Source organism: Polyodon spathula, chromosome 2 (assembly GCF_017654505.1).
Source record: "Polyodon spathula isolate WHYD16114869_AA chromosome 2, ASM1765450v1, whole genome shotgun sequence".
In the NCBI taxonomy this organism is placed as follows: domain Eukaryota; kingdom Metazoa; phylum Chordata; class Actinopteri; order Acipenseriformes; family Polyodontidae; genus Polyodon; species Polyodon spathula.
The window spans coordinates 65,450,863-65,466,952 of record NC_054535.1 but is presented as its reverse complement, the minus strand read 5'-3'; the positions used below and the strand labels follow the sequence as shown (position 1 = coordinate 65,466,952).

Below are 16,090 nucleotides of genomic sequence, written 5' to 3'. Positions count from 1 at the left end.
AAGGCTTTAGTGAAGGCTTTATTTTGCTTCACTGGATTAACTATACAGCACATGATGTTAAAACTTAAAATTATAAATTTTCTCATGTGTGTATTTCAGACAGAAACAGTACAAATGCAGACATCGCGTTTTTTTTTTTTTTTTTTTTTTATCCCCGCCATTGTAGTTTCTTTGCAATAAACAAAGTGGCAACTGACATGTTATCATAAAGTAACAGCGTTACAGTTTTTCTTTTTTTTTTTTTTTTTTTTTAAAGCTGTGCACACAAGTGAAAACTGTTACATTTAACTTAAATAAACTCTTCAAAGAAACAAATGTGAAAAATGGGACGTTGCGCAGAGAAAAAAACACAATTTTGGTTTTCGTTTATTACTCTCCTCACAACAGAAAACAGGATTAGAACAAAAAACGTTGATCACAATGTGGAACATCTCCCTTGCTAGTTTGGCCAGTGTCTGGAAAGTGCGTATCATTGTTGAGTGATGTGCATTACCTGCAGCTGTATCCCCCTATTCTAACTTGCTCGCCAATTCTGAAGCATCACTTTGTTAATGTTGTGTTAATACCACACATCACTTGCCATTTTAGACACAGACATGGATTTTTCCCTTCGAATTAACCTGCATCAATGTTTGTAAGAATATTCAAATAGTTTCTCCGCACTAAACAAAATAATATTGCTCCATACCATTGTTTTCATATCATACTAACACTAAGCTAAATGGGCGGAGATTTGTGACGCATGCCAAAATGAAATCTCATCAGAATGAAAGCTGGCCAGTCAGCTGACTTGTTCCTGATTAATTTGCCAAAAAAAAAAAAAAAAAAAAAAAAATTATTTACATGTATAGTAATCCTATGCACACAGAGCAATTACCAGAGTGAAGTCAAGGAACTCCTAGTCCAGTATCCATAAAATTTCTAAAATGTGTCTTTTTCAATGAACAAAGCATTATATTGTTTGTGGGAACATTTGGTTCAACAACTTAAAAAGATTCTTCAATTTTATTCAGATTTTATGATTTGAGTTTTTTGTTGGATGTTGTATAGTGCACTGGAAAGCAGTGCTCATTTAAAATAAATCTTTAGACTGTGTTGAAAGACACATGTTCTGTTTGTAGATTGAGTTGGTTATGTTGACAAGGGCACTGGCCTTCCTCATATCAGGGTTTACTCCTCAGTTTTAGTACATTGTCACTAAAAACTCAGCTTTCAGTAAGGGACTAAACCTAACATGGAAACTGAATAACCTAATACAGGGTTGTCCCACCAGTTCAGGTTAGGGCAATGGTACAGTGTGATGGCGCTAAACACTATGTAAAATCTATGGATAACCCAACCTTGGTCACAAGTGTTCATAATCTTTTATTAAATTACTATAAAATGCTGATATTCTTTATCAGTGGCAGTATGGGATGACAGATACAGCAAGTATTTTAGACTAGTCTATTGTTTTACCTGTATATTTATGGTGACCATGTCTGCAGACTTATTACATAATTTTGACTAACATATCCACACACTGGCTTCAGTTGACAACAGGTTATATAATCACTTTATCTAACATAAAAACACAATACTAGAACACTATGAACAATGGCAAGTGGGTTTCCATGTTCCTTTTTTATATGCTTTGGTTTTACTTCTCTGATCTATAGTGGGACATGAAGTCACATCCATAACCTCCTACTGGAATACATGCTTGTCAAGATCGATTCCAATGCACACAAACCAAGGAAAATTTGATCTGATAAGAAACAATATCATTTTCTCAGATAAATCTCTAAGCAGATGGTATGTACTCTGTTCGAGGAACAGCCTTAGTCTGACATTACACACACACATATAGATATACAGTGTGTGTGTGTGTGTGTATATTATATATATATATATATATATATATATAATATAATATATATATATATATATATATACGTGTTTATATTTGACATAAACTGTTCCTCAAAAGTTTACGTTTCATACAGATGGGAAAAATTATAAAATGTCACTACTGTTGTTTAAGAACTACTGTAGTACAGCAATTAAAAAAAAAAGTTCCATTAAAATGGCCTTGAGATAGTGTAATTGTAAACATTCAAATTTATTGCAAACATAGAAGGCTGTGTGTTTTTTTTTTTGTTTGTTTCGTTTATTTTTGTTTTTTGGACCCTCAGTATAGCGCCACTCTTGCTTATTGCTCGTTTCTGCCAATGGCCCTTACCTGGTGACATAAAGAGGGTTGACTGTATATGAGAGAGAGAGAGAGCGCGAGAGAGAGAGAGAGAGAGAGAGAGCGAGAGAGAGGAGTGAGTGTGTTAAATTCCTGCTCTGTGCAGATGACCTGGTCCTGCTGTCACCAACAGAACAGGGGCTGCAGCAGAGCCTGTCACAGTACTGTCAGACCTAGGCCCTGGCAGTAAACATAAACAAGACCAGAGTCATGGTATTCCAGAAGAAAGCCAGGTCTCAGGTAAATAAGTACCACTTCACTTGAGAACACCAATCTAGAGCACACCAGCAGCTACACGTGCCTGGGTCTGACCATCAGTGCCTCAGGGAGCTTTAACCTGGCAGTGAATGCACTAAAGGAGAAGGCACACAGGGCTTTTTATGCCATAAAGAGGAGGCTCTATAATATAAATCCCCCCACCACAATTTGGCTCAAACTTTTGAAAGTGTGATTCAGCCAATTGACCACTATGATGTGAAATGGAGTCCAATCTCCAACCAGGCGTACATAAAATGGGACAAACACCCCACAGAAACCCTGCATGCAGACTTCTGCAAAAACATCATGACATTACAAAGAAAAACACCAAACAACACATGCAGGGCTGAACTAGGCCTTTATTCATTGATTATTAATGCTGGATTCATCTAAAACATACACCCAAACTCATTTCATCATGAAGCCCTGCAATACCAAGAGCGCTGCCCAGAAAACAGTCCCCTCAGCCAACTAGTTCTGAAGCTCACCGAGCTGAGCAACACCGACATCAGCCAGCTATGGGACAGCACTGCAAAAAAATTCCAATTGGTGTCAAACAAATTATAATACACCTGAAACACTCCCATCTGGACCATTAGGACAGAAACATTAAAACACAAAAACAAACTGAAGTGCTATCGGACCCTAAATAGAAATTACACCATGGTAGAATACCTGGTAATGGTCAGAAACACAAAGCAGAGGCAGATCCTGAACAAATACCAGCTCAGTGACCACAACCTGGCCATTGAAAAAGGCCGGCACATGCAAACCTGGCTGGCTAGGGAGAGCAAGCTCTGTGGTTACTGTGAGACAGGAGAGGTCGAGATAGAGATTCACTTCCTAATGCCTTGTGAAAAACATAAAGGACATTTTCTTCCCCAAATTCGGTGATTTAGCCCCAAAATTCCCCAAAATGTATGATAGGCAGAAGCTGTCAATCTTGCTGGGGGAAGACAAACACACAGCCATACTGGCTGGTCAATACATTGAGACCTGTCATAACCTAAGGGACAAACCGTGAACACGACACACTAGAGAGGGAAAAGAGAGGGAGAGGGAAAAGAGAGGGAGAGGGAGGGAGGGAGAGAGGGATTCTGTTTAATATAGAGGGAGGGGGGTACTGTTTAATATAGAGGGAAGAGGCACACTGTTTAGTATTCAAATTATATATATATATATATATATATATATATATATATATATATATATATATATATATATATATATATTTATTTCAAACCTAAAATGTTATTAGATCTTAATCTGAGTTCTAATAATAGATAAAGATAACCTGATTAAACAAATGATACAAAAACATGATACTTTTTTAACATTTATTTATCCACAAATGACTAAACATTCAATATCCATGTGTGAAAAAGTATGTGAACCTTTAGATTTAGTAATTGGTGGCACCCCCTTGGGCAGCAATGACTTCAACTAAGCATTTCCTGTAACTGTCGGTCAGTCCCTCACATCGGTTTTGAGGAATTTTGGCCCATTCCTCCTTACAGAACTGCTTCAACTCGTTGACATTTGAGGGCTTCCTTGCATGGACAGCTCGCTTCAGGTCTTGCCTTTCGATGGGGTTTAGGTATGGACTTTGACTAGGCCATTCTAAAACACGGCCATTCTTTTGTACATCTGCTTGTATATTTAGGATCATTGTCTTGCTCCATGACCCACTTTCGGTTCAGCTCAGCTCACGGACGGATGGCCTGACATTCTCCTCTAGAATTATCTGATACAATGCAGAATTCATGGTTGTGTCAAGGATGGCAAGCTGTCCAGGTCCTTAGGCAGCAAAGCAGCCCCAAACCATCACACTCCCACCACCATGCTTGACGACTGGGATGAGGTACTTCTGTTCGAATGCAGTGTTTGGTTTTCACCAAACATAACATTTCTCATTGCCAAACAGTTCTACCTTTGACTCCTCTGTCCAGAGAACATTGTTCCAGAAGTCTTGTGGATCATCTATGTGCTCTTTGGCGAACTTCAGACAGGCAGCAATGTTCTTTTTAGAGAGCAGTGTTTCCTCCTGGCTATCCTTCCATGAACACCATTCTTGTTCAGTCTTTTTCTGTTGAGTTATGAACACTCACATTAGCCAAGGCGAGAGTGGCCTGCAGATCCTTGGATGTTACTCTGGGGTTCTTTCTGACTTCCTTGATAATTTTCCAGTTTGACTGACAGTGGATTGGTGGAGCCCCAAATCCTAAGAAATTGTTTTGTAACCCTTTCTAGACTAATGAGCATCAATAACTGTTTTTCTAAGGTCCTTAGGAGATTTCTTTTAATCGTGGCATGACATGTTTTCACACACCTGTATGATGAAGACCAAACTCACAAAGTTTCGGATCTTTATATAGGGTGGGGCCTCCCAAACTCACCCCTGAAGATCTAACTAATTATTTAAACACCTGATTCTAATTATCCCATTAATTGAGCTGATAAAACCAGGGGTTCACTTACTTTTTCACATACCCTGAATCTTAATTGCTCATTGTTTTTGTCTATTTCATTTACCATTTTGCTTCAAAAGACATGGAATTGGTTAATACAAACCCTATAGGATATTTAAGAAAAGACTGGTTTTGATTCAAGAAGGCTATCATGGTAAAACTATGGAATTTCCTTAATTATCACTGGGGTTCACAAGCTTTTTCTCGGCACTGTAGATTATATATATTATATATATAGTTTGTTTTTATGTATTTTAGTTGTCTATGCCATGTATGTGCTTTGGCAACACAATTATTTCTATTGTCATGCCAACAAATCCAATTTGAATTTGAGAGAGAGAGAGAGCCTCTAATCCAGTTGTATTGAAACTTTAAGGACGCTCTTTTGCATAGGTTATTGAAAGTATCACAGCAGTATATGGTGACAGGTTTAATTTTTTTATACAGCCATGCTTGTTTTCATTATTAAAATAATCACAGAAAATCAGACTTGTCTCAGTGAACAATATCCTGAATTTATAAATAACCATTTGTGGCAGCAGAAACTTATTCTTGCATAACAAATGCAAAAAAAAAAAACAAAAAAAAACAAAATCATCATCTGCCATGTCTAGGTTTTACCAGAGGCAATTTCAGTTCTTGTTTATGCTCACACAAAATCTGTTTGAACAGTACGATGCAACTGTGGGAATGACATCTAAAAACAAACTAATCCCAGTAATGCTGAACATCTTTAAAATACCAAACTTACTTACTAAACTTATGTAAACTGTCTGATTAATACCTGTTTGACTCAAACGGCATAACGCTGGTTTTGAAACATACATTAAAAAGAAGAGGATCTATGTTTGAAAATATGGATGGTCTGACTACAGATTAAAACAAAATACCCAAAGATTTAGACTTATGAGGTATACAGATTACGAAACATGGGTTTACTCAGTACTGTCATAGTAAAAGCAATCAGATAAGTATTCACTCCATACATGTTATTAAAATAAAATAAAACAAACAAACAAAAAAAAACAGTTTATCGCGAACAAGAACTAGGAATCACTGCACTAGTTCTGACAGGTAAATATCACCAAACTCTAATACCCAAACTCTAATAACCCAAACCCTAACCCTAACCACTGCACTAGTTAATAAAGATCAATATCAAAAATAATCATCTAACTAACAATGTAGCAGCTTTGATGCATCATCCAAATGAGCTACATGTGGGGAAGACTGAAAGTCAGTTCCTGACCCCCAGTCTGCCTAATCATATGCACACAGTTCTTAGTTCTGCTGTTTTTCTACTAGAACACCGTATAATAGTAATCACTTAATTGGTGCTCCAGATACATGTACCCTTGCAACATTAACTCAAATATGGCATAATACAGCATGGCACTTAGATTATTTAACTGTGAGTCTCCAGTGTTTACAATACAGTAGTACAGTATTACTGTATCCTAGCAAGTGCAAAGTACTCACCAGATGGTGAACAAAAAACATCAGGTTCAGTTGTACAGAGAGGTTTTATAGATGAGACTCATAATGGACTATGTTAACAAGTTCTAACAGCAGCAGTCATTTGCATTGCATATGTATTAGTACTGGGACGCACACAGGCTTTTCATGTTCGGATATTCGCTCATAATTGATTTATTCTTTCGGATATTCGTTTGTTTTTCAAAAAGTAATAAAAGCCATTATAATGCTCTGAACGCAGGCAGAGACAGCAGGGGCAGGGGGCGTGGCCCCTGTGTGTGTGTGCCTTTATTTTACAGCAAGACGTTACAATATGTAACACGTTAAAATTGAAAAAATAACCCAGGAGTAAAGAACAAGTTGTGTAGGGCTTACATTACTCCAGTGAATTAACTACAAAACAAAGGATGCCAAATAGCAGATCAAGTTAAAAGTTGTTTTGTTTATTCCCGAAATAAATATTACATAAAGTTGACACCGCATTTTATTAATTTTTTTCTTTTTTTCAACCCTTGGCATTCGGCATTGAAAGTGGTTTGTCACGGTAACAGTGGCCATCGATTTCGTTTTTTTGTAAGTAAAAACATGAACACGGAAAAACATCAAATTTTTTTTTTTGAGTTTAAAAACAAAAACAAATAATGTAAGGTGTGTTTTTTCAGAGTTGTTTTATATGTCACATAACACAAAATATACAGTGTCATACATACATATATATATATATATATATATATATATATATATATATATATATATATATATATATATATATATATATATATATATATATATATATATATATATATATATATTATATATATATATATATATATATATATATATATATATATATATATATATATATATATATATATATATATATATATATATATATATATATATATATATATATATATATATATATATATATATATATATATATATATATATATATATATATATATATATATATATATACATACATATACATACACTGGCTTGCGAAAGTATTGACCCCCTTGGTATTTTTCCTATTTTGTTGCCTTACAACCTGGAATTAAAATTGATTTTTTGGGGGTTTATATCATTGGATTTATACAACATGCCTACCACTTTGAAGATACAAAATATTTTTTATTGTGAAACAAACAAGAAATAAGACAAAAAAACTGAAAACTTGAGTGTGCATAACTATTCACCCTCCCCCCCAAAGTCAATACTTTGTAGAGCTACCTTTTACAGCAATTACAACTGGAAGTCTCTTGGGGTATGTATCTATAAGCTTGGCACTGGGATTTTTGCTCATTCTTCAAGGCAAAACTGCTCCAGCTCCTTCAAGTTGGATAGGTTCCGCTGGTATACAGCAATCTTTAAGTCATACCACAGATTCTCAATTGGATTGAGGTCTGGGCTTTGACTAGGCCATTCCAAGACATTTAAATGTCTCCCCTGAAACCAATCGAGTGTTGCTTTAGCAGTATGCTTAGGGTCATTGTCCTGCTGGAAGGTGAACCTCCATCCCAGTCTCAAATCTCTGGAAGACTGAAACAGGTTTCCCTCAAGAATTTCCCTGTTTTTAGTGCCATTCATCATTCCTTCAACTCTGACCAGTTTCCCAGTCCCTGCCGATGAAAAACATCCCCACAGCATGATGCTGCCACCACCATGCTTCACTGTGGGGATGGTGTTCTCAGGGTGATGAGAGGTGTTGGGTTTGCGCCAGACATAGCGTTTTCCTTGATGGCCAAAAAGCTCAATTTTAGTCTCATCTGACCAGAGTACCTTCTTCCATATGTTTGGGGAGTCTCCCACATGCCTTCTGGTGAACACCAAACGTGTTTGCTTATTTTTTTTCTTTAAGCAATGGCTTTTTTCTGGCCACTCTTCCGTAAAGCCCAGCTCTGTGGAGTGTACGGCTTAAAGTGGTCCTATGGACAGATACTCCAATCTCCGCTGTGGAGCTTTGCAGCTCCTTCAGGGTTATCTTTGGTCTATTTGTTGCCTCTTTGATTAATGCCCTCCTTGCCTGGTCCGTGAGTTTTGGTGGGCGCCCCTCTCTTGCCAGGTTTGTTGTGGTACCATATTCTTTCCATTTTTTAATAATGGCTTTAATGGTGCTCCATGGGATGTTCAAAGTTTCTGATATTTTTTTATAACCCAACCCTGATCAGTACTGCCGCTTGCTTGGTGGTGCCCCTTGCTTAGTGGTGTTGCAGACTCCGGGGCCTTTCAGAACAGGTGTAGGTATATACTGAGATCATGTGACAGATCATGTGACACTTAGATTGCACACAGGTGGACTTTATTTAACTAATTATGTGACTTCTGAAGGTAATTGGTTGCACCAGATCTTATTTAGAGGCTTAATAGCAAAGGGGGTGAATACATATGCACGCACCACTTTTCCGTTATTTATTTTTTAGAATTTTTTGAAACAAGTTATTTTTTTCATTTCACTTCACCAATTTAGACTATTTTGTGTATGTCCATTACACGAAATCCAAATAAAAATCTATTTTAATTCCAAGTTGTAAGGCAACAAAATAGAAAAAATGCCAAGGGGGGTCAATACTTTCACAAGCCACCATATGTATATATATATTGTGTGTGTGTGTATATATATATATATATATATATATATATATATCTATATATATATATATATATATATATATATATATATATATATATATATATATATATATATATATATTTTATATATATATAGTCTATATAAAAATCACTGCACAACATTTTCAGGAAGTTGGGCACTGTTTAAGCGTGGCATTTCACAATGACGCGCTTGGTGCTTGCCTGTTTTCTGTCCCATGAGATTCTGGCTCGCTGTAAAGCAGCACAACGTATTTCTGATCCCAGGTGGCTTTCTATAAAGATCAGCATATGTGTGCAGGCAATTTTTTTTTTTTTTTTTTTTGCTGTCTAAAACGTTAAAATAAAAAAAAAAAAATATCAAACAGAATGAAATTTCAATGTACCATTTTTAATTCAGTAATATGAAAGAATTGGTCAGGGGTCTGAATATTTTTGCAAGGCACTGTGTGTGTGTATATATTTATATATCTCACATATCACACAGAGCTGTTTTTCATTTGCCACTTTTGCGCATATTTTGGTGAGACGGATAAATAAGTGTAAGGTATTTTTGAAATTTATGGTGAATGCGAACATCTGATTTTTGTTAGAATATTTGGATATTTGTCCCAGCACTAAGTAATAATTAGGGCTGCTCCGATTAACAGATTAATCGGACCGATTAATCAACTAAAGCGTTGATCACATTTTTTTTTTAACAATTTAATCGTGAAGACTTTTATTTTTTTATATAAAGTAAAATCAACCAATAAAAGATCTGCATTTTCTCCATGGCAGTCCAATCATAAGTGAGCAGAGGCAGGACAGTTGAAAGTGTTTAGTAGGTTTAACCAATGGGAGAGTCAAAGATCTGCACCTTACTATAAAGGTGTGAAATCATGAGTGAGCAGAGGCAATACACAATTGGGAGTTTAACCAATGGGAAAGTCCAAGATTTGCCCTGGTTTTGCAGCTGTCCAACCATTAGTGAGCAGAGGCGGGACATACATATGCTAGGGTAAGCGTGTAAGAATAGCTGAATTTCGTACAACAGTGCTTATTATAGAGACAATTACTGAGAATTATATTGAGAACGTCAAACTAATGTTTCAAACTGCTTTTTACAAATTAAAAAAAAAAATGTCATCAAACAACTTTCTCAGAAAAAAATGGAAGTATACACCAGAAATACCAAAACCGACACAAAGGGAAGGGGTATACTAGCCACTTCCAAAACTCCAATTATGAAAGGTATCCACGGCTTACTGGTAGCTGTCACTTAAAAAAAGTATACTGCTGGTCTTTTGTCCAGTACAGATAAGGTGATATGGAACAGCACTGGCTACAGCAATGTAGGCTGTCTATCGAGGTCCACACAAAAACATGAGCGTTCCTAAAGTCACTTGCGAGCCACTGTTACACTCAAAACTTTTGGACAAACTTGGATTGAGAAGCAGAAGTGTAGGGATACAATACATCACAATGAGCAAGTAAGAAAAATCATTGTGAGGTTCTTATACGCTTGGTTGATTCTGTCGTTTACCTTGGCAAGCAAGAACTGGCATTCAGAGAGCACGATGAAGGCACCAATTCCTCAAATAGAGGCAATTATGTTGGATTACTTTCTCTGATTTCTGACTATGACAGCATGTTAAGCAATCACTTGTCAATAGCCACTGTATTCTCGGGTACCTCTAACAAGATGTAGAACAGCTTAATCCCTTCGGTGCCTCCGGTTCTGCTAGTTGCAGAAGTACAAAAAGCCAGGTATGGAACTGACAGTGGCTCGACAGAAAGATTGTTCTATGAAAATGTGTTACTAAAATTACAATAATAATAAAAATGCTTTTAAAAGACCAAATTCCTATTTTTTTTTAGTATTACATGCAGGACAGCCGCTATAAGATCGTTACCTTTATTAAAAATGTCCACAGATTAATCAACTAATGCCCATAAATTAACGGATCAAAATTTTTAATTGACAGTCCTAATTGTAATGCATTCTAACAATTTCCCTAAACAAATTTTATATTTTGAGAGCATTTATTACCACTGGGATGAACACAAGTTGTCTCTATAAATCTGTGTTCACTTACTGGAATTAATATATTGACAAACGATGTATTTTCTCTATCCTTCATAATATTTGTATGATGCAGGGCTTTTGCTTTTTTGTTATCATTAAATTTCTTATGAATTTAACAGTAGTGTTTCATGTTTGGTTTGAAAATTACTTTCAATAGAATTGCATGGCAAAAACAACAGCCCTCTCCTTGTGGGCCTTGAATCTTTTCACATTGAGATATTTTCCGTACAAACACAGACATGACCATAACCAACAAAAAGTGTACAGTACACCTACTGCACTGACAACATCATGTCACTGTATGTTTTATTACATTTAGTGGTGTTAACAACAAGTGCTAGCAAAGGGATTCAAATGAATTTTCTTACTGCCTTTTTTCTCTAGAAACATTATCACTTGTTTCCCTTTTCTTTTGATGAAGATCTTTTGGTTGTAACCATGCTTTTTTTACTCTAAGATTTACTATTACAATGCTACAGAAATAAAGAATCAAACTGTTCCTTCCTGGTACACAGTCACTTCCTATCATCTGTTGGTTTGTTACTGAGCTATGGCAAAGGAAGTGATTTCATACCAGGAAGCTGCAGCTTTTTCTTTTATTCATGAATGAACATTACATATAAAACCTCAATGAATGAGGGCAAAAATGCTGTAGATTTTTGAGAGGATGAAATGTTGCCTCAGTGCACTGAGCCAACCTCTGACACTGGAGTGAGTCATTTACAGTACAAAGAGCCACACTGTGCACTAAGAAAAGGGAAACAGAAGATTTACAGTCATATGCTCATGTGACCAGTCTCAGCCAGCAAAATATATGGCAACTGCTACAGGGCAGAATAAACAGCGCACGAGATCCGATTTCAGTGTTATGTAAGAGCTCTGGCAGCATTCAGCTTTGCGATGCACTCTCGCACTTTGGGTAGACAGGGGATTATTCCTATTAAAACTTAGCAGTAGACTACTCAGCAGCAAGCATGTGAGCAAATTTAAGACTTTTCCTTTTAATTGGACAGAGTTAGAAACCACTGTGTTAGTTCCTTTAACTTTAGAGTTAAAAGATTCAGCAAAGTACATAAGGAATGATGATTAATTTAGCATTGGTGTCCAAATCATGTAAAAACAAAATTGCACACCATGAATGCTGCAAGATTAAAAACAATTTGCTATTTCATTTATACAATACATAGTTTATGAAATCAGATTCACAAAATAACTGCATGTACTGTATATGTATTAATTATATATAGTGTCGGTTTTTCTGAGTTACAATGACCAAATCGCTGAATACCAATACCATTATTAACAACACAGAAAATTTGATTCAGAGGTAAAGACCTGTGGCAGGGCTGAGGACCAGCAGTTGAAATAAGGTGGCTTTGTTTGGTTTAGAAATAAAGTGTTTAATTTGAAAATCAAGTTTGTGGTAGATAGGGCAGGTCAGGAAGTTAAAATTCCCTCCCTACCTAGTTCAAGTCCAGGTGCAGTAAGGATGTAAGGAAGGGCACATTTTGACCTTAGAAGGTTCAGAACACATTACCGAATGAAAGTTTGCACCTTTGATGGTACTAATTTGCATAATTTACTAGTGACATCATCTTAGCTACTAGTTTATATTTGATTGAAAATCCTATTCTTACAGGCAATCCTTATGAATGGAATAAAACAAACATTCATATGTAGTTTAAAAATATATTCTATAGAACAGTAATCATGTTTTTATAATTTAAATAGCGTTTTTTGTGTGCAAGTAATTGATGCTGCTTGCAATACAGTAAGCAGCACTATTGCTGCTAATTAAAAGAACGGCAGCTGAGTTAGGCAAAACAAAGCTTTACTTAATCCAACCCCATTGTACATTAGTGTGTGTCAGGGAGGTTCCTGCAGCGGGACCTCCCTTTTAGTGGGAGCAGCACTGAGCCGTTGTTTGGCAGTTTAATTTTTAGCTGGGTTTATTCCACTGTGTTTTGTTTTGCCTTTTTGTATTCATTAAGTTCATATATACTGTGTTTGTGTATGTCCTCCCCATTGCTGGCAGCCACCTACCACAACTGCATTTGAAATTGTAAAGAGTGTAAATAAATGCTTGAGTGGAGATGCAAATACAACCTCTGTGTCTCTCCTGTCAATCAGCGTATACCCACACACGTAACACAACACCCGTTACAGGACCCTAGGCTCGTTAAAGATTCAACCAGTTCCTGCACTTGAGCTTGAACTAGCTGCAATAGTTGTGTGAAATGCAGAGTACAAAGAGCTCAGTCCTTATAAATTCAATGTTTATTTAATTTTGGTAACTTTACCTTTTATACCAGGATTAACTGTTCATGTTTAGTGAACATGTACATTTATTTCAAAATATGATATTTGGTATTCCACTAGGTTAAAGGTTTCCAAGTCTTACTCTCACGCAGTGCTTCACTTTTGTCACCAGGAGACTGAAATGGTCCCTTCTCCTTCACCTTCCTTTCCTGTCATTAATCAACCAGCTTCTTTCCGTAATGACTGACACGGTTTGCAGACAGTCACATTCTTTGACCCAAAATTCACTGCTAAGGCAGAATAATCTAGTGAAAAGTGAACAATTTCTTTAACCCGGTATAGCAACATGTACTTAACATGTTTTAAAATGAAAATACATGTTTGCTGTAACATGTGCAACACATAAGATGTATGGAATTATTTTGTTAGCTACAACAACTATTTTAAATGTAATGGGGTTTATTGATAGTGGCAGACAAAATACAGTGCCGTGAAAAAGTATTTGCCCACTGTCTGATTTTCTGCATTTTTTCACATTTTTCACATTGAATTTAATAAATAAATTTATTTTCTTTAATAAATAAATTAAATAAGTATCAAAATGATTTGTTCACTCAGGGTCCCTTTTATCTAATATTAGATTTTGGTTGAAGATCTGATAACATTCAGTGTCAAAAATATGAAAAAATGCAGAAAATCAGACAGGGGCCAAATACTTATTCTCGGCACTGTAGGTGTTGGAGCAATGGAGCCTAGAACTGCTCAGAGTTATTGCAAACATCTGACAATCCATTAAACTAGCATTTGAATCTATTTAATAAACTTAACAATATTGTTCAGATCAACGGAATAGGCCTCCCACTAGTATAGAAGGACCACACTGACACATACAGTATTTCATTAAACTGATTCTGTAAGGATTATAAAAGTCACTTTAGTTCCATGAGTGGTTGTTGTAAGACATTTGCCTGTATCGTTGCCTTTCTCTAAGGGGCTAAACCTGTAATTTACAACCTGGCGTAAGTCATTTCCCTTTACAAGTGAGAACAGATGCAAATTTAATGGATTTATCGCTGTCTATCAGCTTGATATTTCTGTACAAGGATTGCATAGCTCATAGCCTCATGGGAGTTTCTGAGATAGAATGCTCAGTGCAGTACACCAGAAAGAAAGAAGGAAAGAATTAAATTCAGTGTTTTAAAATCCCTTTGATACTCTAAACCAGTGGTCCTCAAAGTGGTGCCCGTGGGAAAATTTGTGCCCGGGGGAAAATTTGTGCCCGCAAAGCAAAGTCATCGTGCCCGCAGCAGCTATTCTTAAATTGTGGGTCATGGACACATTTCTAGCAGGTCACAGCGTGAGATAATAAATAAAGCTTTAAACACCTTTATCAACAAAAGCGTCACACGTCCTGAAAGGCCTCTGCGATACGATCAACCAATTGAATATCTGCATTTTCTCTGCGGTATCTCAATCATAAGTTAGCTGTGTGGGACATAAACTGTGTCTTTTTCAGTTGCAGGTACTGACAGTAAGTTTAACCAATAGGAGAGTCAAATATCTGCCAAGTTTTATGCAGCTGTCCAATCATAAGCAAGCAGAGGCATTCACGGTATTCTGCATGAAAATTGAACGCAAGTGAGTAGCCAGTGGGAAAGTGAAAGATCTGACATCTGTCCAATCATTCGTGAGCAGAGGTGGGGTGTTAATATGCTGGGTAAGCGCTGAATTTCACCGACCGTTATTGAGAAAAATAATACATTTCAGTATTTACAATTTAATTCTCTCACACAAACACACACATACATATACACACACATGCACACACACACACACATAAACACATACATGCACACACACACACAGTGAAGTATTCACCCCCCTGCAAAGCTTTCACATTTTGTTGGTGCAGGCGATCCTCAACTTACGACGCTTCAACTTACGATCCACTGCACTTACGACTTTTGCATTATTACCCTGCGTCAACTATACGATATTTTGCATTATTACCCTGCTTTGACCGATACGGCATTTACGACATGGCGAGACCTGAACTATGCGTCAGATGCTCATGTTCGGTGTCTGAACTGCAGTACCTGTCGTGGACGACCTTTTTTTTTTTTGCATTAACTGCTTTTTTTCTGCTGTTAATGTCTGATAAGAGCAACTGACTCAAAATAAAACCTAAACTGTGAACTCTGTCACATGGTGAGGGGCATAACTTCAGGCGATCATATTTCCTGCTAGTACCACATACACACACTGAATACGTCATTGGAAAGCCTCGAGTCTGTACTTTTAAACAAGCCAGGTAGGTGTCTGAGTAACATATGCGTAATCATCGGGTTGAGTGTAAAGATTTAAATGAATATTTGTATGAGTACATTATAACGGGTCATTTTTGTAAAACTATATTATCTGGCTATAGAGTCAGGAATGTAACCCCAATTTATAACATTGTTCCTACGGGAAAATGTGCTTCGACTTACAATGCGACTTTCAGGAACCAATTGTGTTGTGTACTTGATAGAAGTACCTTTTGCAGCAATTACTACTATGAGACTTTTTGGATAGGTCTCTACTAGCTTTGCACAGTATGATGGTGAAATTTTTGCCCATTCTTCACATGGAAATTGCTCCAGTTCCGATAAGTTTGTTGGGGATTGTCAATGAACTGCAATCTTCAAGTCTCGCCAATCTCAAACAGGCTTTCCTCAAGGA

The 16,090-nt window shown here is 36.5% G+C and overlaps 1 pseudogene; it reads right to left on the bottom strand.

Moving 5' to 3' along the window:
• LOC121299159 overlaps nucleotides 1–16,090 on the bottom strand; it is a 72,299-nt pseudogene that overhangs the window by 41,496 nt on the left and 14,713 nt on the right.